This window comes from Oryctolagus cuniculus, chromosome 15, assembly GCF_051225735.1.
Source record: "Oryctolagus cuniculus isolate XC-2025 breed Fujian yellow rabbit chromosome 15, ASM5122573v1, whole genome shotgun sequence".
NCBI lineage: Eukaryota > Metazoa > Chordata > Mammalia > Lagomorpha > Leporidae > Oryctolagus > Oryctolagus cuniculus.
Window position 1 is genome coordinate 40,814,131 of NC_142881.1, and position 27,106 is coordinate 40,841,236.

General features: G+C 43.2%; 1 protein-coding gene and 1 pseudogene across 3 annotated transcripts in view; both read left to right on the forward strand.

The window, feature by feature from the left end:
* Window positions 1-27,106, forward strand: part of SLC16A12 (solute carrier family 16 member 12) — a 147,822-nt gene that overhangs the window by 24,667 nt on the left and 96,049 nt on the right. The window lies entirely within an intron of this gene.
* Window positions 4,421-4,868, forward strand: LOC149121975 (ubiquitin-conjugating enzyme E2 D2-like; annotated as a pseudogene).

A 27,106-nucleotide genomic window follows, 5' to 3' on the forward strand; every position in this document is an offset into this window, starting at 1 on the left:
TTGCCTATGCCAATGCTTTGCAATGTATCTGCCATATTTTCCTGTAGTAATTGAATGGTTTTAGGTCTGAGATTTAGATCCCTGATCCACTGTGAATTGATTTTTATACGCGGTGTAAGGTAGGGCTCTTGTTTCATACTTCTGATACAGAGATCCAATTTCTCCAACACCATTTGTTGAAGAGTATATTTTTTCTCCAGGGAGTGATTTTAGCTTGTTTGTCAAAGATTAGTTGGTTATAGTTGCATGGATTAATTTCGGGGATTTTTAGTCTGTTCCATTGGTAGACGTGTCAATATTAGGGTATTTTGATTATAACTACCCTGTAATATGTTTTTTTTTTTTTTGACAGGCAGAGTGGACAGTGAGAGAGAGACAGAGAGAAAGGTCTTCTTTTGCCGTTGGTTCACCCTCTGATGGCCGCCGTGGCTGGTGCAATGCGGCCGGCGCACCTCGCTGATCCGATGGCAGGAGTCAGGTGCTTCTCCTGGTCTCCCATGGGGTGCAGGGCCCAAGCACTTGGGCCATCCTCCACTGCACTTCCAGGCCACAGCAGAGAGCAGGCCTGGAAGAGGGGCAACCGGGACCAGGCAATCCGGCGCCCGGACCAGGACTAGAACCCGGTGTGCTGGTGCCGCAGGCGGAGGATTAGCCTATTGAGCCGTGGCGGCAGCCCCTGTAATATGTTTTGAAGTCAAGCATTGTAATGCTTCCAGCTTTATTTTTATTGTTTAGGAATTGCTTTAGATATTTGGGGTCTCTTGTGGTTCCATATGAATTTGAATTTTAGGGTCATTTTTTTCTAGATCTGAGAAGAACATCCTTGGTATTTTGATTGGGATTGCATTGAATCTGTAAATTGCTTTGGATGGTGTGGACATTTTGATGATATTAATCCTTCCAATCTAGGAACATAGAAGAGTTTTCCATTTCTTGGTGTCTTCCTCTATTTTTTCCTTAATATTTTGGAATTTTCATTGTAGGGATCTTCCACATCCTTGGTTAACTTTTTTTTTTTTTTTTGACAGGCAGAGTTAGACAGTGAGAGAGAGAGACAGAGAGAAAGGTCTTCCTTCCATTGGTTCATCCCCCAAATGGCCGCTAGGGCCGACACGCTGCGCTGATCTGAAGCCAGGATCCAGGTGCTTCCTCCTGGTCTCCCATGCGGGTGCAAGGCCCAAGCACTTGGATCATCCTCCACCGCCTTCCCAGGCCACAGCAGAGAGCTGGACTAGAAGAGGAACAACCAGGACAGAATCCAATGCCCCAACTGGGACTAGAACCCCGGGGTGCTGGCACCGCAGGTGGAGGATTAGCCTGGTGAGCTGTGGCGCCAGCCATTGGTTAACTTTAATACCAGGTACTTAAATTTTTTGTAGCTATCATGAATAGGCCTGATCTTACAAGCTCTTTCTCAGCCATGGCATTGTTTTTGTATATAAAGGATATTGATTTTTAAGTGTTGATTTTATATCCTGCAACTTTGCCAAACTCACTGTGAGTTCCAACAATCTCCAGCTCTCCCACATGGATGCAGGGGCCCAAGCACTTGTGCCATCCTCTAATGCCTTCCCAAGCCATTATCAGGGAACTGGATTGGAAGTGGAGCAACTGGGACATGAACTAGTGCCCATATGGGATGCTGGTGCCACAGGTGGTGGCTTTACCTGCTATGCCACAGTGCTGACCCCTTGAGTAATCTTATGATCATTCTTTTGAATTCCTTCTCAGGCATTTTATCAGTCTCTTCATCTTCACATTCTAATATTGAAATATTGTATTCCTTTTGGGAATTCATAAATTCATATTATCTCCCTTGTTCATTTTTCTTGTATCTATGCATTTATTTTTAGGCATCTATAGAAACACTTTCTTTTTCCTGAGGGCAGTTCTCTTTGAAATATGCCTCTGTGGCTTAGTGGAGTGTCTGCTCCCTCAGCAGATACCAGAAGCATGTGCTGAGTGGGGCCGGGGAGCTCTAGCCAGTGCTTGAGGGTAAGGCAAGAGTCTAGAGTGACACGCTATTTTGGCATGGTAGACTCTGTGGTTGGCAGGTGGGGGAAGGTATGATTGTGTCTGCTGGCATAATCACAGCCTCACCCCCTCTGCCAAGGTGAACCAACTGCCCAGAGTGAGCCCATAGTGGCTATACACTCCACCCACACAGGTACATGAACCACCAGGGGCTCTGTGAGTTCTTCAGTGTGAGCGTGGAACTGTCCGTGGTGACCCACCATAGGCACTCAGGGAACTCTGAGCCCCTGAAGCCAGACACAGTGATTGCCCAGAGACCCAGCCACATCCCATGCCCTATTGCACCATCACAGAATCCCCACAGTCATAGCGTGCAGAGCTCCCACAGTCACAGGAAGCAGGGATCTGCTCTTAGTCCCATGAGAGCTGAGGCGTTCCCAGAGCCAGGTGCCTACCTTATAGAAGTTGGTGCTCCACCTTGGCAGGTTGAACCTGGGTGCCTTGATAGAGCTGGGGGAGGGGAGGGTTTCACAGGCCTAAGTGGGCATCCTGCCCCTTGCCAGCCCTCTAGGCCAGACTCAAAGTCAGCGGGGATCGCAGAATTATCCGTTTGATAAAATCCCCCATTGCAATTGGGCTGCTGCAGCTTCTACTTGTCTTCCTAAGATGGCGTTTTCTTCCTGCTAGTTACTGGGTACCCTTGTGGGAGGATGGGGAGAAAGAAATGTGCTCTCCCTTCACGGGGTTAGGTGGGCACACTGCCCCCCTGCCCAGCCTCCAGGATGGACTCAAAATCAGCGTGGTCCACAAGGTTCCCCCTCAGGTAAAATATCACCAGTGACACGGGCTGCAGCAGGCTCCTCTCACCTTGCTGCAAGGGCATAGCATCTCCTCCAGCCACCAGCCTGCTTAACTTTTATTATTTTATTATTATTTATTAATAAAGCGTGACAGAGAAGGGTGAATGACCACTTGCTATGGGAGTTCAGAACCAGAGGCACTTAGTGTGACCTAGGTTGGCCCAACCATGGATGAAATGTGGAGATTCACGAGGCAGTAGAACAGTAAGTACAAAGGCACTGAGGTGGGGAAGTACCCCGGGGTGAGAGCACTGCCTGATTCTTCAGAGTTTGTGGTGGGGCTGATGTGTGCGAGGGGTTTGTGGCTGGCTAGAGCGCTGGATACCATCAGAGGAGCGGCAGGAGCCAGGGCTTTTAGGATCTTGCACACCACACTAAGAATGCCTGATTTTGCTTGGGCAGCTTTGAAACAGAGGAGCAGGATGGGAGTGGGGGATTGGTAATAAAATTACCTCGTGTTTCAGATAAGTGTTTCTGAATGGAATTTGAAGGAAGGCTCAAGAAAGTGACCAACTAGAGGTTTGGAGAAGCAGTGCAGATGGGAAATACAGTGAATGACTCAGGGTAATATTTTTATTTATATTCTTGGTGCTTGGTGCCTTGAAGGACCTGTGATAGACATATTTGACAGGCATTTTTGTATTCTAGGTAAGAAATCCAAAGTGTGTATAAGGAGCTAATAGACTCCATTGAAATCAGAAGTTTGGCTCTAATTACCTGGGGGAAAGTGAAAGAATGGAATGAAATAGATCAAAGAATTGAGGAGAATAACCTTCTGTGCTCATGCTATACCCAGGTCATGTCTTGGTCATTGCACCTTTCTTTTTTTGCTGGAATAATCTTGCTGTGTGTTGGAGTTTTTAACAGGGCCAACTGTTGCAGAAAGGCAGGCAGAGAAAGAGAGAGAGAGGTCTTCTATCTGCTGGTTCACTCCCCTGATGGCCATAACAGCAAGAGCTGGCCCAATCTGAATCCAGGAGCCTGGAGCTTCTTCCAGGTCTCCCACGCAGGTGCAGGGGCCCAAGGACTTGGGTCATCTCCCACTGCTCTCCCAGGTCATAGCAGAGAGCTGGATCAGAAGTGGAACTGCCAGGACTCGAACCAGTGTCCACATCAGATGCTGACACTGCAGGTGACAGCTTCACCTGCTATGCCACAGCACCGACCCCAGGAGTGTGTTTTGTTTCCAGTATTACTGCCATTGCACAGTTTCAGAGGACTCCCTTCATATGTCTGTGTTGTGTCTATACTGTGAGTACTGCCCTTTGACTAGTGCTTCAGCTGTTCCTACTTTGTTGATCTGGGCAGCTGTGATGGTATCTGCTATGGTTTGTCTGGTTTGACAAATCATATTGAAACTTAGTCCCCATTATGAGATAATGGTGAGACCTTGGACTGCTGTAGCAGGCCCGGGGGGCTGAGTGAGTCCTGGCTTCCAGCCTATCCCTTTGAACCTGCACCACCCCAACTCCTGGTCCTCTCCTGCCAACCTCAATCCCAAGTCAGCCTCAGGCCCGCTCATTCCTTCCCTGTCCCACCCCCATCACTGCTGGGGGTGGCTGGGTCCCTGCTACCCACCTCCCACTATGACTCTAAAGAGAATTTACAAGGAATTGAGTGACCTGGCCCAGGACCCCCACCCCCACCGCAGCACAGTGTTCAGCAGGTCCTGTTGGAGATGATCTGTTCCCTTGGCAGGCTAATATGGGGCCAAATGACAGTCTCTATCACATTGGAGTATTTTTCTTGACATTTCATTTCCCTCTGGATTACCCCTTCAAACTACCCAAGGTTGCATTTATAGCAAGAATTTACCACCCTGATATTAACAGTAATGGCAGCATTTGTCCTGATATTCTATGCGCACAGTGGTCTCCAGCAATAACTATTTCAAAAGTCCTCTTGTCCATCTGTTCTCTGTTGTGTGATCCCAATCAATGTGATCCTTTAGTACCTGAGATTGCTTGGATCTACAAAACAGAAAAAAATTACAACACAACAGCTCGGGAATGAACTCAGAAGTACACAATGTAATTAACAAAACTATTGGATAACCTCTACAAAGAAAGATAAGGGCACTCTGAAATAGAAAGTCCTTTTGATTTCCATTTGACTCTTTCTATAAGCCCACACCTCATCTTCCCCTCTGCACATGTTTACCTATTCAGCAGTGCTACGTGTTGTACATACTTGGAACAACAAGCCAGAAATACTGTACTTCAGTACCAACATCGCCTTCTAGCCAGCTCTCCTGGCATAACCTAGGTGTGAGGCTAAAGTCTTTCCTTATTGGCTTAAATCTGACTAATGTCAAGGTGTGAGGGGTGGTGGGTATGGTGTGTGGTTGGCTAGAAAAGTTCCACTGATCTGTAGGAGGTTGGTTTTAAGTGGAATCCATCTTAACCCACAGCAGTTATGAAAGGCAAAGTGAAGAACACGAAGCTGCTTCTGTATTCATTTTATTGTGAAGGACTTAAGTCCTAGGTAAAGTGTTGTCCAACCAGATTAAACTCTATCCACACCCTGTACTTGAAGGCCTACTTTTAACTGGTCAGCATTTAAGTGGATTGGAGCTATTAGTATGTGAAGTGTGACAAACTTTGTTCCCAACTCTTACATCGCCCCACCCCTTCAACCTTTAAAAAATCCTCTCTCCATATTCCTTGGTTTGTATGTGGTTTCTCAGTTAATACACGCTCTTATTTTTCTTATGTTTTCAACTGCTTAGGTCTATTTGGATGTAAGAGTGAAAATTAACTTGGTGGAAGCACTGGTGAATATTTAAGGATCCAGTTGCTCCTCTGGAGCTTGTCCAGTCAAGAATGATTAATCTGTGTAATACACTGATGACTACATTCATTAAATATTAAAGAAAAGAGAGGTGATACCTTTCAGAGTTGATTAGTGTTCTGCCCTTATGAATGGATTAATCCATTCATGCAATGAATGAATTAATGTTTTATCTGGAGAGTAGGTGTGCTATAAAGAACCAGTTTGGCTGGATCTCTTGCTTACTCCCTGTCTCTCACCATGTGCAGCCCTGCAGTACTCAGGAGTCTGCCAGCAAGAAGGCCATCACTAAATGTGGCCTCTTGACCTTGGAGCAGAACTGTGAGACCAAATGAATCTCTTTTCTTACTGACTTACCCAGTCTATGCTATTGTAAGCAACAGAAAACTGAACCAATGGCAAGTGTTTGATATGTTCATTGAATAATTTAATAAATGATGCTGCATAATCTTGAGCAGCGTAGGAGGAGAATGGAGTGCAAGAAAGGAGGAAGCAGGGGTCCGTGGGGAAGGACAGCCTATCGCGGAATTTCAGGGAAGGGTTTCAGGAATGGGAGAGGTCAACAGTGACAAATGCCACAGACAGGTTGGTTAATTAAGGGTAGTGGAGTAAAAACTGGCAGTTGGGAACCATTGGTGATCACTGTCAACAACAGCTTGCGTGGTGTACAAGGGAGGCAGGAAGCACATTCCACTGCACTGAGGTGGGAATAGGAAGAAGAGTGGGGAAAAAGCAGTGTGGACTGGTTCCTAAGAGACTGGGTTTGTGAAGGGATGGGAACAGTTGGTAGTAGTCATAAAGGGTGGGAAAGCTAGAGGGAGATTTTCCTCCCTGCTCTTTTTTTCCTCTTCCCTTCTTTTCTTCCTTCCATTCTTTCTCTTGCTTTCAAGAGGAGAGAAACTGAAGTAAATTTATAGACTAAGAAGGATGCAGTGGAAAGGCCTAGGTTCAAAATATAAAATGAAAAGAAGGGATACTGACTGAAGAGAGTAAATAGAAAAGAGGTAAGGATGCATGTGGATATGGAGAAACTGGAGGAATAAGTAGAATGAAAGGAAATGAGAAAAACCCCAGCCCAGCTCAATTCTCCTTATAAAGTGGTGGCCAACGAGTTTGGAAACTTTCTATATTCCAAGCATTGCTAAAAATACTTTCATGCATGTAGCTTGATAAATCCTTATCATAACTCTGTGGAATGGAATTTTTCTCCAATTTTACAAATGACACAGAGTGGTTAAGCCACTTTCCAGAGGTTACAGAGCTGAGTGACAGCACAAGGATGCAGAGCTGTTTGCCATCTTCTGTACTGCTGAAAATGAGGGGGATAAATAGTACAAAAGATTTCAAATCACCAGTGTGCACAAGGAGCAGGCAAAGCATATTGTTACTGAGTCACAGTAGGCCCTTAGTTTCTGCTGGAATTCACAATTGTGTTGCACCATTAGTCAGCAAGATTGAACAATTTTCTCTTACAGAACTTGCCTTACCAGTTATATGAGTGGAAATGGTTGAATTGATATGGAATTTGGGATTGGTAGCTTGGGTGAAGGTGCCAACAAAAGAACCATGAGTTCTAGTTCTAAGAAAAAAGAAAAGAGCAGGACCAGCTGATGGAATAGGAGAAAGTAGAGCAACAAAAGTCCTAAGAACTCAAGGTGGTTGAGAACCAGGTGCATTGGGGCCAGCACTGTGGCATAGCAAGTAAAGCTGCTGCCTGCAGTGCTGGTATCCCATATGGGTGCCAGTTCGAGTTCTGGCTGCTCCACTTCTAGTCCAGCTCTCTGCTATGGCCTGGGAAAGCGGTAAAAGATGGCCCAAGTCCTTGGGCTCCTACACCCATGTGGGAGACCTGGAAGAAGCTCCTGGCTCCTGGCTTCGGATTGGTGCAGCTCTGGCCATTGTGGCCATTTGGGGAGTAAACCAGAGGATGAAAGACCTCTCTCTCTCTCCCTCTCCATCCCTCCCTCCCCTCACCCCCCACCCAGCCTCTCCTTATCTCTCTATGTAACTCTGACTTTCAAATAAATAAATAAATCTTTCAAAAAGAAAAAAAAGAAAACCAGGTTCAATAGGTGTTAGGGAGGTGGAGACTTGTGGAGGATAGAAGCTTGGGATAGAGAAGGATGCTTAATTGTCACAACAACTGTAGATTTTAGAAGTGGTGGCTGGCACCTGTGATGATAGGTTGATGGTGTGGCTTTGGGAATACATGACTGAAATGGATTGGAGGTGAATCTTATGGGAAATAAGGTGATCAAAGTTGAGGCTAAAATCATCAGAGACATTGCTAGGTATTGACAAGGCCTACTTCTCAGTGGAGGATGGTGCCCGGTAGCTCTAAGGACTGGTCTAAACTTTAGAAGGCTGCAGATCAAATGTGTATGGTTGAAGGGGAAGTTAGAAAAGGTTCCCTGGTATTTGTGTACAATGAAGCTCAGTATCTCAATAAACCACTGTCAAAGAGCAGTTAAACAGATTACATTTTTCTGTAGTTTTTTTTAAAAGATTTATTTATTTTATTTGAAAGGTACAGTTACAGAGGGAGATACACACACACACACACACACACACACATATCTTTGAACTACTGGTTCACTCCCCAGTTGCTGTTATCAGCTGGGACTGGGCAAGGCTGAAGCCAGGATCCAGGAAGTTCAGTCTTCCACATGGGTGGCAGGGCCTCAAGCACTTGGACCACCTTCCGCTGCTTTTCCAGGTGCATTATCAGGGAGCTGGATCAGAAGTGGAGCATCTGGGACTTGAACCAGCACCCATATGGGATACGGTCTTGCAGGCAGTGGCTTAACCCGCTGTCCCACAATGCGGGTCCTTTACCTATAGTTTTTGAAAAAGAACTTGAAGTGTGAATTGGCAAAGTAACACATTGCCTGGGTAACTTTGGATGCTTTAGCAAAATCATCAGTATTGCCCTGGGAAGAAAAGACTCCATTCCCTGATGAAATCCCCACTTCCTTCTCCTCCCTCTTTCTTCCCTCTTGGTTGTGTGAGAATAACACTCTCTGGGCAGAGAGAGGCAGCTGAAGATCATCAGGCTTCCAGATGTGAAGCTGTGTTATGACTTGTGTGGGTGGGGGTCGTGGGAGCAGGGCCGGAAGTTTCAGTGGGACTCAGTGTGGTGTCGCCTGTTTCTATAGTTAGCCACATGATGGAAAACCAGCAACATATTCTCTTTGTACAGCTGGACATATCATTGTCTCCTTTTTTCTTCTGCCCATGTAGGATTCAGAAAGTCAAAATTAGATCTACTGTGAACTTACAAAGCTCCATATGTGAAGATAGGGAGCTGCTGCATAGGGATAGACTATGAGTACCGGGTCTGATATGTGAGTGGCGTGAGTAGATAATATATCCAGCAGGATATTTTTGGGTGTAAGGGACTCAGATGGACTTGGCCTGGTTTCAATCATAAGGCCAAGAATTCCCTCATGTAGTAGGAAGTCCAGGAGTAGAACGTCTGCGCTCTGGGTTTCCTTCTTTCTGATTTTCTTGGCTCTGTGTGGCCATATATTGATCTCATTTTCAACCTGATTCCTTCTCCTTGTGGGCCCAAGATGGCTACAGCAGTTTAGAGAGTCAGTCTAAGACAGGAACTGTATGTGGAAGACAGAGATGACATCTCCATGTCTCCTCAGCAGCGAGGGAACCAATCCCTGGGGCTTCCAGAAGATTCTTCTTCAAGTTGTTGGTAAGAATTGGGTCTCTGCCCTTTCCCTAAACCTATCCATCACCTACAAAGGGACCAGCAGTGTCAATTTCCAGATTAACCATTTTGGGTAAACTAGATATTGGAACTTAACTATAATGTCCATGCCGGAGAGAAGGCTAGAAGATATCATCATGACTCAGAGAGCACTGCCATGGGGAAAAGCCTCCCATGGCAGTCAGGTCTCTAATGCCAGCTCTTGTGAGCAGTATGGACCTGGACAGATGACCAGCTTCTGTGAACCTCATTTTTCTCTTACAGGATCATTGTAGGAACTGGGTGCACTTTATATAAGCTCTATGTGGCCATACATGTATGAATTGTTTGTTTAATAACAATAATCATGATAAGAATAATACTTCCATTTACTCAGTGCTTGATTTTCCTGGCACTTACTACATGGGCTGCATTCTCCTTATTACTCACAAAATGCAAATCAAGCAGTGATCATACTTGTTTCCTGTTTCTATTAAGCTGTAGTCTGGCACATTATGGCTTACAGGTAGGAGCAGAGAACAGGTGCAGGCTGTTTTACCCAGGAGTTCCTCTGTGACAGAGTGGTAGCAACTGTACTAGTTCAAGGTTCACTGCACAGGCGATTTTTCAAAACCTAGGTGTATATGTACATTGAAAGCCCTTGATTTTCCACTTTCCCTTTATTTCTCCCAAATACGAGATGGTTGTATTTTTATGTTTTTCAAGTAGTAGATGGACTCACAAATGCTTGTTAAGTTCTTGTATATACCTTGTCTTTCTTGAACCTTATGTCGAAGTCAAGCCTTGTTTCATTGTGTATCAAGACTTGGTGGCCACAGGACCTGGCAGTGAGGTATACAGTTAGGAAGTAGGAATCATAGCTTTTTTTTTTTTATGTCACAAATGGCCTTGCTGTGAACATCATTAGGATATGAAAATTTTCCATAATTTAGTTCATATTCTTCTGTTAGTTTCCCAAAAGGACAATAGCTAAGTAAAAAGGATTTGAATTTTTTAAATGTAGATTGCCTGATTGATCTGTGGATTTTTTTTTTCATTTTACTTGAAAAGCAGAGAGAGACAGAGAGAGAATCTTCCATCTGCTGGTTCACTCCCCAAATAGCTGCAACAGCCATGACTGGTACAGGCCAAATCCAGGGGCCCAGAACTCAAACTGGGACTCCAACAGGAGTGGCAGGAACCTGAACGCTTCAGCCACCACCTGCTGCCTTCCAGGGTGTGCATTTTCAGGAAGATGAAATGGAGAGTAGAACTGGGACTGGAACCTAGGCACTCCCATATGGGATGTGGGTGTTCCAAGCATTGTCTCAACAGCTACACCAAATACCTGCCCCTGTGGGAGCTTTTTGAATGTAAAAGTGACACACTTGGAGTGTTATTTGGAGAATATGTATTTTCTTTTCCTATAGTGTTTTATATGCCCAAGATAATAAATATTTCCACAAAATTTAAGTTGTTCTGATAACATGTAACCTGCTTTCCCCCAGACCTCACATGCAGTTATAATAATAATAATTATTATTATTATTATAATAAATAATAAAACATGTTCCTGTGGCTCAGCCTGTACTAGAGTTTGAGGAAATCCAACCACTGTCATTTCCTCCCCCAGTATTCCTGGGAAGAAACCAAGTGTGTGTGTCTTAATTCATCCTTCCCTAGAGTGGCTTACTTCTCATGAGATATCTTGATCCTGTATGCACAGAGAGTCCCTGAAGGCCTGGCCCTAGACACATCTGCTTTTTATTCATAGTTCTGGCTCTCATGCTGGGACTCCTGCTATTCTCTTTAAACAATTTGTGGGTACATTCATAGGAAACATGCATTGAGAGAGGCTGGGATTTTTTTTTTTTTTTTTTTTTTTTTTTTTTTTTTTTTTTTGCTACCAGAGTATGAATATGGAATTTTTGTTTTGGACTTATAAGGGAAGTAGAAAGACTTTCATTGATAATTGCTTGATGTCTCATAAAATTCTATCAACAATTTCTAAAATGTTTCTCTTCAATTCTTCCTGCCTCCCACAGGATATATTGGTGATGAAACTGCATAGCAATGGCAGTTCAGAGGGATGAACTGCCATTATTCTTAAAAAGATTTTAAAAGATTTTTTTTTTTGACAGGCAGAGTGGACAGTGAGAGAGAGAGACAGAAAGGTCTTCCTTTTGCCGTTGGTTCACCCCCCAGTGGCCGCCGCGGCCGGTGCGCTGCGGCCGGCGCACCGCGCTGATCCGATGGCAGGAGCCAGGTACTTATCCTGGTCTCCCATGGGGTGCAGGGCCCAAGCACTTGGGCCATCCTCCACTGCACTCCCTGGCCACAGCAGAGAGCTGGCCTGGAAGAGGGGCAACCGGGACAGAATCTGGCTCCCCGACTGGGACTAGAACCCGGTGTGCCGGTGCTGCAAGGTGGAGGATTAGCCCAGTGAGCCACGGCGCCGGCCTAAAAAGATTTTTTTAAGGTGAACACATTTCATGTATTTCATATACACAGATTTAAGAGCATAGTGATGCTTCCCACCCTACCCTCCCTCCCACCTACATTCCCATCCCCCTCCTCCTTCCTTTCTCATTCTTTCCCTTTATTCAACAGTAGAGACAAGGGCTGTAAACAATCATTGAAGCTCAAGTCACTGTTTCTCATAGTGTCCATTCACTTCAACAGGTTTCCTTTTTGGTGATCGGTTAGTTGTCAACGATCAGGGAGAACATATGATATTTGTCCCTTTGGAACTGGCTTATTTCACTCAGAATAATGTTTTCCAGATTCCTCCATTTTGTTGCAAATGACCGGATTTAATTTTTTTTATGCAGTATAGTATTCTATAGAGTACATATCCCATAATTTCTTTATTCAGTCTTCAGATGATGGGCATTTAGGTTGATTCCATGTCTTAGCTATTGTGAATTGAGCTGCAATAAACATTAAGGTGCAGACAGCTTTTTTGTTTGCCAATTTAATTTCCTCTGGGTAAATCCCAAGGAGTGGGATGGCTGGGTTGAATGGTAGGGTTATATTCAGGTTTCTGAGGAATCTCCAGGCTGACTTCCATAGTGGTTTCACCAGTTTGCATTCCCACCAACAGTGGATTAGTGTCCCTTTTTCCCCACATCCTCGCCAGCATCTTTTGTTGGTAGATTTCTGTATGTGAGCCATTCTAACCAGGGTGAGGTGAAACCTCATTGTGGTTTTGATTTGCATTTCCCTGATTGCTAGTGATCCTGAACATTTTTTTATGTGTCTGTTGGCCATTTGGATTTCCTCTTTTGAAAAATGTCTATTGAGGTTCCTTGGCCCATCTCTTAAGTGGGTTGTTTGTTTTGTTGTTGTGGAGTTTCTTGATCCCTTTGTAGATTTTGGTTATTAATCCTTTATCTTTGCATAGTTTGCAAATATTTTTTCCCATTCTTTTGGTTGCCTCTTCACTTTCCTGACTGTTTCTTTTGCAGTACAGAAAGTTCTCAATTTGATGTAATCCCAATTATATGTTACATTTTTTTGGTACCCATAATTTTTTGGTACAGATCAGGGGAAGCATATAGTTTTTGTCTTTGGGGGACTGGCATATTTCATTAAGTATAATAATTTCCAGTTGTATCTGTTTTGTTGCAAAAGACAGGATTTCATTTTTTTAAATAAAGATTTTCTTTATTTGAGAGGTAGAATTACAGATAGAAAGAGGGAAACACAGAGAGAAAGCTCTTCCATCTGCTGGTTCACTCCCCAAATGGCCACAACGGCTGGAATTGCACTGGTCTGAAGCCAGGAGCCAGGAGCTTCTTCTGGATCTCCCATGTGGATGCAGGGGCCCAAGCACCTGGACCATCCTCTACTGCTTTCCCAGGCCACAGCCGAGAGCTAGATCAGAAGAAGAGCAGCTGAGACTCAAACTTCCCCCATATGGGGTTCTGGTGCTTCAGGCAGAGGATTAACCTACTGTGCCACAGGGCCAGCCCCCAGATAACTCTTTTATATGCTGATTTCATTTAGTTTGGGTAAATTCCCAGGAGTAGGATTCCTTGAGCTTATAGTGATCTATTTTCAGCTTTCTGAGGTATCTTTATATTGTCTTCCACAGTGGCTGTACGTGCCTGCTTCCCATTGGACAACAGCTGCTGAGGCCCAGGGGTGCATTGTCCTCTCCAGGACCTGCCTGGGCTAGGCTTGCAATGTGCTCTGCTCTGGACACAGGGGACTTCCATGCTGAGAGCGCCCTGGCAGCCAGCCTGTTGAGAAAGGGGAGCTGTTTGTGCTCTCTGCCTGCCTCCCTTGCTGTGGTGTCCCAAGCAGAGAACAGAGGCCCTCCACAGTGGAGAGTGGGGGAGAGGCCCAAGAGTTGCCTCTTGTTCATCCCTGTTTTAATAGTGTCTACCTTGGGTGCCCCTTTACAGTTACATTAAAGGAGTGAAGAGATCCTTACCCCAGGTCTGCAGGTAAATCATTGAGTGACATTGGACAAGTCACATCAAGATTAGAAGTCTGGGGGCCAGCATTGTGGCATAGTGGGGAAAGCCACATTCCGGCTGTTCCACTTCAGATCCAGCTTCCTGCAAATGGCCTGGGAAAGCAGTGGAGGATGGCCCAAGTCCTTGGGCCCCTGCCACCCATATGGGAGAACTGGAAGAAGCCCCTGACTCCTGGCTTTGCCGTGGCCCAGTGCCAGCCATTGCAGCCATCTAGGGAGTGAACCAGCAGATAAAGAGCTCTCTCTCTCTCTGACTCTCCCCCTGCCTCTCTCTAACTCTGACTTTCAAATAAATAAATAAATTTTTTTTTAAAAAAGATTAGAAGTCTAGGGGCAGGTATTGCGGTACAACAGATTAAGCCTCTGCTTGGGATGCCTATATCCCATATCCATGTAACTGGTTAGAGTCGTGGCTACTCTGTGCCTCTGATCCAGCTTCCTGCTGTTGCACCTGGGAGGCAGCAGCTGATGGTTCAATTAGTTGGGCCCCTGTCACCTATGTGAGTGTCCCAGATGGAGTTCCTGGCCTAATCTGGCTTTTGTGGGCATTTGGAGCATGACCCACTTGGGGGATTATCTGGTTTTCTGTCTGTCCTTCTCTATCATTCTGCCTTTCAGATAAAGAAATAAATCTTTAACAACAACAAAAATTGGAAGTCTAGTCTTAGCTTTCTCCTAGTCTAACATGTACCTTTTTCCTTATTTTATTGTTTCTAAAGTAAGATATGGTTTACATTATGTATATGTATTTACACATTATGTGTATGTTTATATTAGGTGTATGTATTTAATAATGTTTCTTTATTTTTCCCTCTTCTTGAAAGTGGGGTGAATTAGCGTTTTGTTATTTAGGATGGTGGGAATATGGGAGTCTGTTCTGTGAGGAGCCCTTCGGGGAGCAGCTACTGCCTGGCACTGTTTTGTGAATTCTGAACTGCTACACAATATAAAAGCTCATAAAACTGACCAGTTTCTTCACTGCTGCTCAGAGATGCCTGGATAGGAACTTCTCAATTTAAAATGTGGTGACATTCTTGTGTTCACTAAAGTTGATATTCTGTGCTCTAAGACTATATTTCTATTCTGTCTCTCCCCGCCATGGGGCTCAGTGAGCTATTTTTATTTCTAATTAAATAAACAAACATAGCTCTTAAACATTTGAATTTTTCTTGAGTTAGGCCTTGGTAGGAATTGTTTGCTTACCATGGATTTAGTGGAGTCCTGACCTTTACTGGAAATACTGTATCATGATGACCGTAGAACTCCTACAACTTAACAGATGTTAATCCAAAAGGAAGTGCTATAATTAAAAAATGGAAAACTAGAATGCCAGGAGTGCCTATACCAAGCCAAATGACCACAAGGTATTAGAAACAATTACTCAGATACTCTGTTCCAATCCAGGTGAAATTCACTTTGGAGGGAACAACGCATGGAGCCTAGGCACTGAGCTCAAATTTCAAATTTTCAGCTTAGTTTGACCTATTTGTTCTAATAACAAGTCTGAAGGAGTGTGCAGTTTGAGAGGAAACAAAGTAGACATTTAGCTTGACCACTAAAACAGGGTACCTGTCAAATAACCAGCAGAAACAAGAGCACACAGATAGTATTTACATCCCGACAAGAAGCTCCCCAGTTATTCAGATATCCATCTTTCAAATAACTTAATAGTCTGTCACAGCATTTGATAGGGTCAGATGTCCTTAGGGCCTTGAGTGCGAAGTAGCTGGGCTGTGACACGGTCCATAGGGGCTGGGGCTAAGAGGGTGTGGCAGGGTTTGTTCCCTCCCTGTTCAATAGGTATGGACGTTCTATCCTCAGTACTAGGCATACATCAGTGGAGAAAATCAATAAAAATCGGGGGAAGATTCATGGAGAGAGGATAATTAATGGGTAGAGAGGTGCAGATGAATAGGAGGAGTAACTTATAATGTTCCGTAGTCGGGTAACTATGTTTAGCAACACTTAATTATATATTACAAAATAGGAGAGCAGAATTTTGATTGCTTCCAACATTAAAAGATGGCAAATGTTTGAGGTGATGGATACAACAGTTACCCTGATGTGATCATTACACACTGGAGACATATTGAAATATCACATGGAATACCGTAAGTACATACGATTCTCATGTTGTCAGTTATAAAATTTAAAAATCGACCAAAAGCCCTGCCGTGCTGGAGTTTGCATCCCCTTCAGCTGCTGCTTTAGAAGACAAATAACTAAGCTCATCAGAACTCTTTTTGGAGGAGGAGTGAATGAGTCAGACACGTTGGTGTGCTCCTGTGAATAAATCACATGGATTTCGATTTTGTTGGCTTTTAGCCCTTTTGCACATAGCTGATTTCTGGATAAACAAGAGTAGCATAATTATTATAAGTGAAGGTAGCTTATTTTCGACATTGTACTTGGCCTGTTGCCTTGATTTGCCTTACAACCATAATAATAGAATATTATTGGCTCTACAAGGCAGTGCCTGCTTTTTATCTAGATTTGCACTTCAGTGGAAAATCAAACTTCATTGTGGAAAATCTCATTTCTCTAGACTGATACTGATTGCAATGACTTTCTGAAGTTACCTTGTGATGATTTAGGGCTAGGGGGCCACAGGAGGGGATTAGATGGCTGGGGGCTGGAGCGCTGTGATTTAGCTGAGCTCCGCAGGAAACGGTCACACAGGGAGCAGCTTGCAGGTCTGGCTTCCCTTCCAGCAGCTCACTCAGGCTTTTCTGCAATGCGACCCAGGTGAGATCACTACAACAGCCTGGGAGCGTGGACCTAGAAAGCTGTGTGTCTTCTCTTTGAGTTTCTTGTGGGAAAACAGGGATAAGAGGCATTTGTATCTTCACTTACGTTCCATTTCAGCAAACGGAACTTCCCCTAGGTCTGCAAAGTGAGGTAACATTGGTGGTTGCCCAGAGAGAAAAAGCTGGCAGCTGGCAGGGGGGATTGGAGCCCTCAGACCTGGATGGTTCAGTCTTCCAAGCCCTGGGGGCTGTTTTGTTTTGTCAGCAAATTACTGGGCATTAAAGATGTGCATGCCTGAAGCTGGGTTCCTGTTTCAGGAATTCCTGTTTCCAATGTGTATCCTGAAACTCAGTAATTCTACCAAACCAGGGCATCAGTGTTCCTGAATGGGGAAACTTTTCCATTGGAAGGGCTTGAGAGTCCGGACTGGAGAATCACAGAAGGGGTCTCGGGGAATCTGTGTGCCCTGCAGTCATCACACCCTTTGCCGAAATCACTGCCAGACACCTGATGGGCATCTCTCCAAAGCCCACTGGGCAGCATATGGACCGAATGTTGTGTCTCTCCACATTTATACATTTATGCCCTCATACCTATCAAAAGACAAAATTACAACCAATAATTTATGGGTCTTAATCAGCTTTATTTATGGTTCTAGAGTCAGGCAATACCATGTTCCATAAAATGGAATGAAAGTTGTTATAAACAAAGCAGAATAGCTTGGTTTTATAGACTGAAAAGGGTGTGGAAAGCAGAAACATAGAACAAAAAGTAGATTGGTCGCTTCAAAGCTATTTTTCTTACAAAGGTTAAAGCAGAGGGGATGTGCCAATCATGCTGATTAGCTCTGGCCTGTTTGGAGATTTGGCACATGTCCTTCTCAATCTCTCCCCTCCCCCAATTTTCATGGAAAATAAAATAAACAACTTGGGTTCATCATGGGGACATGGACCTTTACCATGAATAACTCCGTTTTGGTTTGGTTTAATGAGCTTCTTGCAGGATCCCAGTCCAAATGAATGATCTCCTGTGAATTCTATTTAACACTTCCAATGTGATGTTGGTATTTGGAGGTGGGTCTTTGAAAAGTGATTTGATTTAGATGAGGTCGCAGGGGTAGAGCCCGTTAAGATGAGATTACTCTTAAGCTCTGTGTACAAGATGTTCAGCACTTCAGTTCTTGCTTAGACTTGGGGCCAATCAAAGTTCATAGACCCAAGACAACAGAGAAGCCTGATTAACATTTGGTGAAACTAAATCAGCAGGTAACTAATGTGCAATTGTGAGCACTTGACTGAAGATTTGGTAAAAATCTATTTTTAAATTACAAAAAAGTTGACTTATCATTAGTCACTTTGAACGTGAATGGCCTGAACTGTCCAGTTAAAAGACACCGTTTGGCTGATTGGGTTAAGGAACAAGGTTCAAGGAAGAGTAGGGGAGGAAACAGCAGAAGAAACTCTTCCGGAATGCGTGACTCACAGCGGACCTGCGTGGAGAGCGTGGGAGCCCACAGTTCAGGACACCAGCGGCAGACTCAACACACCAGCGCTGGAACGCGAGGTGAGCCGAACCTCAATAGCCCGAGACACCAGCAGGCAAGCGGAGAGAGGAGACTAGAGGGAACGACCCCCAGGGGGGGAAGTTCACAAGGCTAACTGGAAGAGAGAGGGAGAGAAAAAAAAAAAAAAGGGTGACTAGTACGGACACGGGTTTCTCTCTCTCTGCTCACCTCTCAAGGGTGAGCAAGACAAAGAGCAGGCACCATCTTGGACATACGTCATAAGCAGAGCGACCTCAGGTCTGCACCGGCCCTGAGCCTAGCAGAAAAACCTGACTCTGGGCGGGGCGAATTAACAGGAGATTAGGACCTAGTAAATTTGTGGTGCTACTGAACTGAGACTGTGAAAAAAGAGACGGTGGGGGAGAGAACTCACGGAATTCACGTGAGCACTCTCCAGAGACACTACAATTCCGTAACTTTGGCAACCCAGCGGGAGGCTGAAGGAGAATTTGAGCCCACTCTGAGGGCCGAACAGATTCCCTGTGGGGTTCTTGGGAAAGAGCTTCTGATCTCTGGCTCCTGTGGGTATATCATTTGCCTGCTAACTACCTCCAACTTCGTTCAGCTGTGCGGAATTACTTCCCTTTTGAATCAAAAAAAAAAAAAAAAGAAAGAGAGAGAGAGAGATTTACCATGCCTAACCTGGGAGTGTCACCTTTGGCACACCAAACAGAGCTCTCAGGCCACACCCATCTCAAGCCCTAAGGCTCCATCAAAAACAGATAGTCCACTTAATCTAGAGTCATAGTATAACAAGAAAAAGCACCACAGTGAAGAAACCAAATATCTCCAATATGCCAAATAACAAACGCAAAAACCGAGGTAATAAAAACAAGGAAGTCACCATGACGCCCTCAAATGAAAAAGACACCCCAATTCAAGATTATGAAGATGATGACATAGAAGAAATGCAAAAAGCAGATCTCAAAAAATTGATAAGAACATTAAGAAGTTCTCAAAAACAAATTCTGGAACTACACAAATCCTTAATGGACAAGATAGAAAATCTCTCTCGTGAAAATGAAATATTAAGGAGGAATCAAAATGAAATGAAACAACTAGTACAACAGGAAACTGTGATAGTGACTGAAGTGAAGAATTCAATAGATCAAATGAAAAACACAATAGAGAGCTTTACAAACAGAATGGGTGAAGCAGAAGAGAGAATATCGGACTTAGAAGACAGAGAACAGGAAAGGATACAGTCAGACCAAAGAAAAGAAGAGGAAATTAGAAATCTGAAACATATTGTCGGGAATCTTCAGGATACTATTAAAAAACCCAACATTCGGATTCTAGGAGTTCCTGAAGGCATGGAGAGGGAGAAAGGATTAGAAGGCCTTTTTGGTGAGATATTAGCAGAAAATTTCCCAGGTTTGGAGAAGGACAGAGAAATCCTAGTACAGGAAGCTCACAGAACCCCTAATAAACACGACCAAAAGAGATCCTCACCACGACACGTTGTAATTAAACTCTCCACAGTGAAACATAAAGAAAAGATCCTAAAATGTGCAAGAGAGAAACGTCAGATTACTCTCAGAGGATCTGCAATCAGACTCACAGCTGACTTCTCATCAGAAACTCTACAAGCCAGGAGGGAATGGCGAGACATAGCCCAGGTACTAAGAGAGAAAAACTGCCAGCCCAGAATATTATATCCTGCAAAGCTATCATTTGTGAATGAAGGTGAAATAAAGACTTTTCATTGCAAACAGAAATTGAAAGAATTTGTTGCCACTCGTCCAGCCCTGCAAAAGATGCTTAAAGATGTGTTACACACAGAAACACAGAAACACGGTCATCAATATGAAAGAAGGTAAAGGAAGGAAACCAAGGAAGGAAAGCTCACAGCAAAAGATCAAAGGAATTCAAAGCATATATTAGAACTTATCTTTGGCAAATGGCAGGGCAAAGTTACCACTTATCATTAGTCACTTTGAACGTGAATGGCCTGAACTGTCCAGTTAAAAGACACCGTTTGGCTGATTGGGTTAAGGAACAAAACCCATCTATTTGCTGCTTACAAGAAACACATCTTTCCAACAAAGATCCATACAGACTGAAAGTGAAAGGCTGGAAAAAGATATACCATGCCAACAGAAATGAAAAAAGAGCGGGCGTAGCCATCTTAATATCGGACAACATAAACTTTACCACAAAAACTGTTAAGAGAGACAAAGAGGGACACTATATCATGATTAAGGGATCAATTCAACAGGAAGATATAACAATTATCAATGTATATGCACCTAACTACAGGGCACCAGTTTATCTAAAAGATTTATTAACGGACTTAAAGGGAGACTTAGACCCCAATACAGTAGTACTGAGGGACTTCAATACTCCACTCTCAGAAATAGACAGATCAATAGGACAGAAGATCAACAAGGATACAGTAGATTTAAACGACACTATAGCCCAAATGGATCTAACAGATATATACAGAACTTTCAATCCTACAGCTAAAGATTTTACATTCTTCTCAGCAGTACATGGAACCTTCTCTAGGATTGACCATATACTAGGCCATAAAGCAAGTCTCAGCAAATTCAAAAGAATTAGAATCATACCATGCAGCTTCTCAGACCATAAAGGAATGAAGTTGGAAATTAGCAACTCAGGAATCCCTAGAGCATACGCAAACACATGGAGATTGAACAACATGCTCCTGAATGAACAATGGGTCGTAGAAGAAATCAAAAGAGAAATCAAAAACTTTCTGGAAGTAAATGAGGATAACAGCACAACATACCAAAACTTATGGGACGCAGCAAAAGCAGTGTTAAGAGGAAAGTTTATATCAATAGGTGCCTACATCAAGAAATTGGAAAGACACCAAATAGATGAGCTTTCAATTCACCTCAAGGATCTAGAAAACCTACAGCAAACCAGACCCAAATCTAGTAGGAGAAGAGAAATAATTAAAATCAGAGAAGAAATCAACAGGATTGAATCAAGAAAAACATTACAAAAAATCAGCCAAACGAAGAGCTGGTTTTTTGAAAAAATAAACAAAATTGACACCCCATTGGCCCAACTAACTAAAAAAAGAAGAGAAAAGACCCAAATCAATAAAATCAGAGATGAAAAAGGAAATGTAACAACAGACACCACAGAAATAAAAAGAATCATCAGAAATTACTACAAGGACTTGTATGCCAGCAAACAGGGAAACCTATCAGAAATGGATAGATTCCTGGACACATGCAACCTGCCTAAATTGAACCAGGAAGACATCAAAAACCTAAACAGACCCATAACTGAGACAGAAATTGAAACAGTAATAAAGGCCCTCCCAACAAAGAAAAGCCCAGGACCAGATGGATTCACTGCTGAATTCTACCAGACGTTTAAAGAAGAACTAACTCCAATTCTTCTCAAACTATTCAGAACAATCGAAGAAGAGGGAGTCCTCCCAAATTCTTTCTATGAAGCCAGCATCACCTTAATTCCTAAGCCAGAGAAAGATGCAGCACTGAAAGGGAATTACAGACCAATATCCCTGATGAACATAGATGCAAAAATCCTCAATAAAATTCTCGCCAATAGAATGCAACAACACATCAGAAAGATCATCCACCCAGAACAAGTGGGATTTATCCCTGGTATGCAGGGATGGTTTAATGTGCGCAAGACAATCAATGTGATACACCACATTAACAGACTGCAGAAGAAAAACCATATGATTATCTCAATAGATGCCGAGAAAGCATTTGATAAAATACAACACCCGTTCATGATGAAAACTCTAAGCAAACTGGGTTTGGAAGGAACATTCCTCAATACAATCAAAGCAATCTATGAAAAACCCACAGCCAACATCCTATTGAATGGGGAAAAGGTGGAAGCATTTCTACTGAGATCTGGTACCAGACAGGGATGCCCACTCTCACCACTGCTATTCAATATAGTTCTGGAGGTTCTAGCCAGAGCTATTAGGCAAGAAAAAGAAATTAAAGGGATACAAATTGGGAAGGAAGAACTCAAACTATCCCTCTTTGCAGATGACATGATTCTTTATTTAGGGGACCCAAAGAACTCTACTAAGAGACTATTGGAACTCATAGAAGAGTTTGGCAAAGTAGCAGGGTATAAAATCAATGCACAAAAATCAACAGCCTTTGTATACACAGACAATGCCATGGCTGAGGAAGAACTTCTAAGATCAATTCCATTCACAATAGCGACAAAAACAATCAAATACCTTGGAATAAACTTAACCAAAGACGTTAAAGATCTCTACGATGAAAATTACAAAACCTTAAAGAAAGAAAGAGAAGAGGATACCAAGAAATGGAAAAATCTTCCATGCTCATGGATTGGAAGAATCAATATCATCAAAATGTCCATTCTCCCAAAAGCAATTTACAGATTCAATGCAATACCAATCAAGATACCGAAGACCTTCTTCTCAGATCTGGAAAAAATGGTGCTGAAATTTATATGGAGGCACAAGAGACCTCGAATAGCTAAAGCAATCTTGTACAACAAAAAGAAAGCCGGAGGCATCACAATACCAGATTTCAGGACATACTACAGGGCAGTTGTAATCAAAACAGCATGGTACTGGTACAGAAACAGATGGATAGACCAATGGAACAGAATTGAAACACCAGAAATCAACCCAAACATCTACAGCCAACTTATATTTGATCAAGGATCTAAAACTAATTCCTGGAGCAAGGACAGTCTATTCAATAAATGGTGCTGGGAAAATTGGATTTCCACGTGCAGAATCATGAAGCAAGACCCCTACCTTACACCTTACACAAAAATCCACTCAACATGGATTAAAGACCTAAATCTACGACCTGACACCATCAAGTTACTAGAGAACATTGGAGAAACCCTTCAAGATATTGGCACAGGCAAAGAATTTCTGGAAAAGACCCAGGAGGCACAGGCAGTCAAAGCCAAAATCAACTATTGGGATTGCCTCAAATTGAGAAGTTTCTGTACTGCAAAAGAAACAGTCAGGAGAGTGAAGAGACAACCGACAGAATGGGAAAAAATATTTGCAAACTATGCAACAGATAAAGGGTTAATAACCAGAATCTACAAAGAGATCAAGAAACTCCACAAAAACAAAACCAACAACCCACTTAAGAGATGGGCCAAGGACCTCAATAGACATTTTTCAAAAGAGGAAATCCAAATGGCCAACAGGCACATGAAAAAATGTTCAAGGTCATTAGCAATTAGGGAAATGCAAATCAAAACCACAATGAGGTTTCACCTCACCCCGGTTAGAATGCCTCACATGCAGAAATCTAACAACAACAGATGCTGGCGAGGATGTGGGGAAAAAGGGACACTAACCCACTGTTGGTGGGAATGCAAACTGGTCAAGCCACTATGGAAGTCAGTCTGGAGATTCCTCAGAATCCTGAAGATAACCCTACCGTTCGACCCAGCCATCCCACTCCTTGGAATTTACCCAAAGGAATTTAAATTGGCAAACAAAAAAGAGGTCTGCACCCTAATGTTTATTGCAGCTCAATTCACAATAGCTAAGACCTGGAACCAACCTAAATGCCCATCAACGGTAGACTGGATAAAGAAATTATGGGATATGTACTCTTTAGAATACTATACCGCAGTAAGAAACAACGAAATCCAGTCATTTGCAACAAAATGGAGGAATCTGGAACACATCATGCTGAGTGAAATAAGCCAGTCCCAAAGGGACAAATACCATATGTTCTCCCTGATCGGTGACGACTGACTGAACACCAAGAGGGAAACCTGTTGGAGTGAGGTGGACACTATGGGAAACGGTGGCTTGATCAGCATAGCCCTGACTGTTAATGAACAACTTAATACATTATCCCTCTTAGTAGTTTTTTTTATCTGTTCTACTTAATATGACTGGTTTAGTTCTGTAATTGATGCACAGTTATTCTTAAGTGTTGAAAATTAACTGAAATGTGATCCTTGTTGAACATGGGAGTGGGAATGGGAGAGGGAAGAGATGTATAATTTGGGAGATGCTCAGGCTGACTTGCCCCAAGTGGTGGAGTTGGAACCATACCAGGGGATTCCAATTCAATCCCATCGAGGTGGCATGTACCAATGCCATCTCACTGTTCCAGGTGATCAATTTCAGTTCACAGTTGGTCATGGTGGAGGGACTAGGAGTCAAAGGGAGCACATAGACAAGTCTAGTACCTGCTAACGCTAACCGATGGAGTAAATAAAGGGGAGAGTGATCCAACATGGGAAGTGAGATACTCAGCAGACTCATAGAATGGCAGATGTCCTAAATAGCACTCTGGCCTCAGAATCAGCCCTAAAGGCATTCAGAGCTGGCTGAAAAGCTCATGAGAGTATTTCAGGCATGGAAAGCCAAGACACTCTGGCAAAAGATCTCTGTGAGTGAGATCCCAGTGGAAAGAACAGGTCATCAAAGAAGGAGGTACCTTTCTCTGAAGGGAGGAGAGAACCTCCACTTTGACTATGACCTTGTCTAAACAAGATAAGAGTCGGAGAACTCAGAGGGCTTCCATAGCCTTGGAAACTCATGACTGGAGCATAGGGAGATTACTGATGCCATTGACAGGAGTGTCAATTGGTAAAGTCAACAACAGGAGTCACTGTACACTTACTCCTCATGTAGGATCTCTATCCTTAATGTGCTGTACATTGAGATTTAATGCTATAACGAGTACTCAAACAATATATTTCACTTTGTGTTTCTATGGGGGTGCAAACTGTTGAAATCCTTACTTAATGCATACTAAACTGATCCTCTGTAAAAAAAAAAAAAAGAAAAGAAAATAAAGAAATTATCAGTTCCAAACTTGACTCTCACTGGGATTAAACATGACAATAGGTCTGATCTGATTTCATCATCATTATCATCATTTAAAAAAAATCATCTATTATTTTTCACTTTATGTTTCTGTGTGGGAGCAAACTGTTGAAATCCATACTTAATGTATACTAAGCTGATCTGTATATTAAGATAATCGAAAATGAATCTTGATGTATATGGAAGGGGAGAGGGAGTGGGAAAGGGGAGGGTTGTGGGTGGGAAGGACGGTATGGGGGGGAAGCCATTGTAATCCATAAGTCGTACTTTGGAAATTTATATTCATTAAATAAAAGTAAAAAAAAATTAATAACAGAAAAAAAAAAAGATGAGATTACTCTTACAGCAAGCTCTCTCTCCACCAAGCACAGGCACTAAGGCAAGGCCATGTGAGTACCTAGTGAGTAGGCAGCTGTCTCTAAACCAGGAAGAGGGCCCTTACCAGAACCTGACTGTGTTGGCACCCTGATCACAGGCTCCCACCCTCCAGAACTGTGAGACAATAAATGTTTTGTGTTTAATCTTCCTAGTCTATTTTGTTAGAGAAGCCTGATATAGGACTGGCACAGTGCATGTTTTCCTAAGGTCTTAGCTGGTTGATGGTGTTATTATTTTTATTCTTTGACTTCAGGGACATTATGCTTACCTGGATTTCTCTTTACCTTTCTGGCCATGTTTTCTCCATTCCTTTATAGTATCTTATTTTCCTAATGATTTCTTAGATACTGGGGTTCCTCAAAGTCCCGATTTTTCTTCTCTTTCACCTACCTGCAGGACACCTTGCTACTCAAATCATGGTTCCTTGACCAGAATAAACCTCCCCTGTGAGCATGTCAGATGTGGATTTTAGTCTCTACCCAAGCCTGCTGAGGCTGAATCTGCCACTTGACAGGCACTGCCCACGGAGGTCTGAGGAGGCCTGCTCTTTGGATATCAGTGATGTCCAACTGTGTGCCCAGCTTCCAAGTGTCCATCTGGCACCTTGTCACCTGAGACTAGGCAGTTTATACAGGAAGGATATTTATTTGACTCATGCTTCTGGTGCCTGGAACGTCCGACTAGCATGGTGCTGTCATTTGGCCAGGGCCCCCTGCCTGTGTGACAATGTGGTAGAGAAGTGGATGGGGAAGCATGTGTGTGCAAAAAGGCCCAGCACATGCAGTGGCCTTGCTTTATAACAACTGGAATTCTTAGTAACTAGTCTAGTTCCATGATGCCTAAGCCACTCCCAGGAGCCGGGCATTAATCCTTTCCCTAGGAGGTGTTTCTGTGACCACTCATCTCCCTCTAGGCCCCACCTCTCAGGGGACCACCTGTCTCATTAGGAACAAAGCTTCCAGCACAGGAAGCTTTAGGGAACAAATCAAATCTGAACCATGGCTTCTGGACACAGACCTCTCTCCTAGGCTCTCAGTTTATCCAACAAAGCCCCTGGCCTGTCCACGTACACGTCCACAGGGATCCCACACTGTGCCTGTACACAGTCTGACTCCTCTTTTCGCACATATGTTCCTTCTTCTTTGGACAAACAACAAAAGATAGTGAGATAGAGCCTCTCCAGAAACTTTTACTCTAGAGCTCCCACGTGCTCCTGGTTACAGGGTTTCTTTGGGGTTGACCAGGCTAATAGTGGGTATGTGCTGGTCTGGTGGGCCTGTTGTTCAGCTAGCCTCTTTTCTGAGCACTCAGCCTCTGTCAACCTCCTGCTGAATACTTTGTATATACCAGAAGTATTTAAAAAGTTCATGGGAAATTCACATTATGAAAAAGCTCTGCATGGAATTAAAACTTGTTAGTCCCCAAATAAGGTTATCTTTTAACTCCATTTTCCATGCATTTTGGAAGTAACCTCTTTTACTCATCATCACATTCAATTAGTAAGACATCTAATGTTTTGTCTTCCCTATCAAGTTTCAAAATGTAAAATCATTTTATAAAATAACATTAATCATTATAGTTATTAATATATTACAAATATGCATGGTTAATAAGTTAAATTTTTAAAGTTTATTTATTTTAATTTGAATGAGAGAGCTTTCATCTGCTGGTTCACTTTCCAAATGTCCATGACAGCTAGGTCTGGGTCAGGCTGAAGTTAGGAACCTGGAATCCATTCTATTCTACCACATGGGTAGTACTTGAGCCATTGTCTTCTGCCTTCCAGATGCACAGTAGC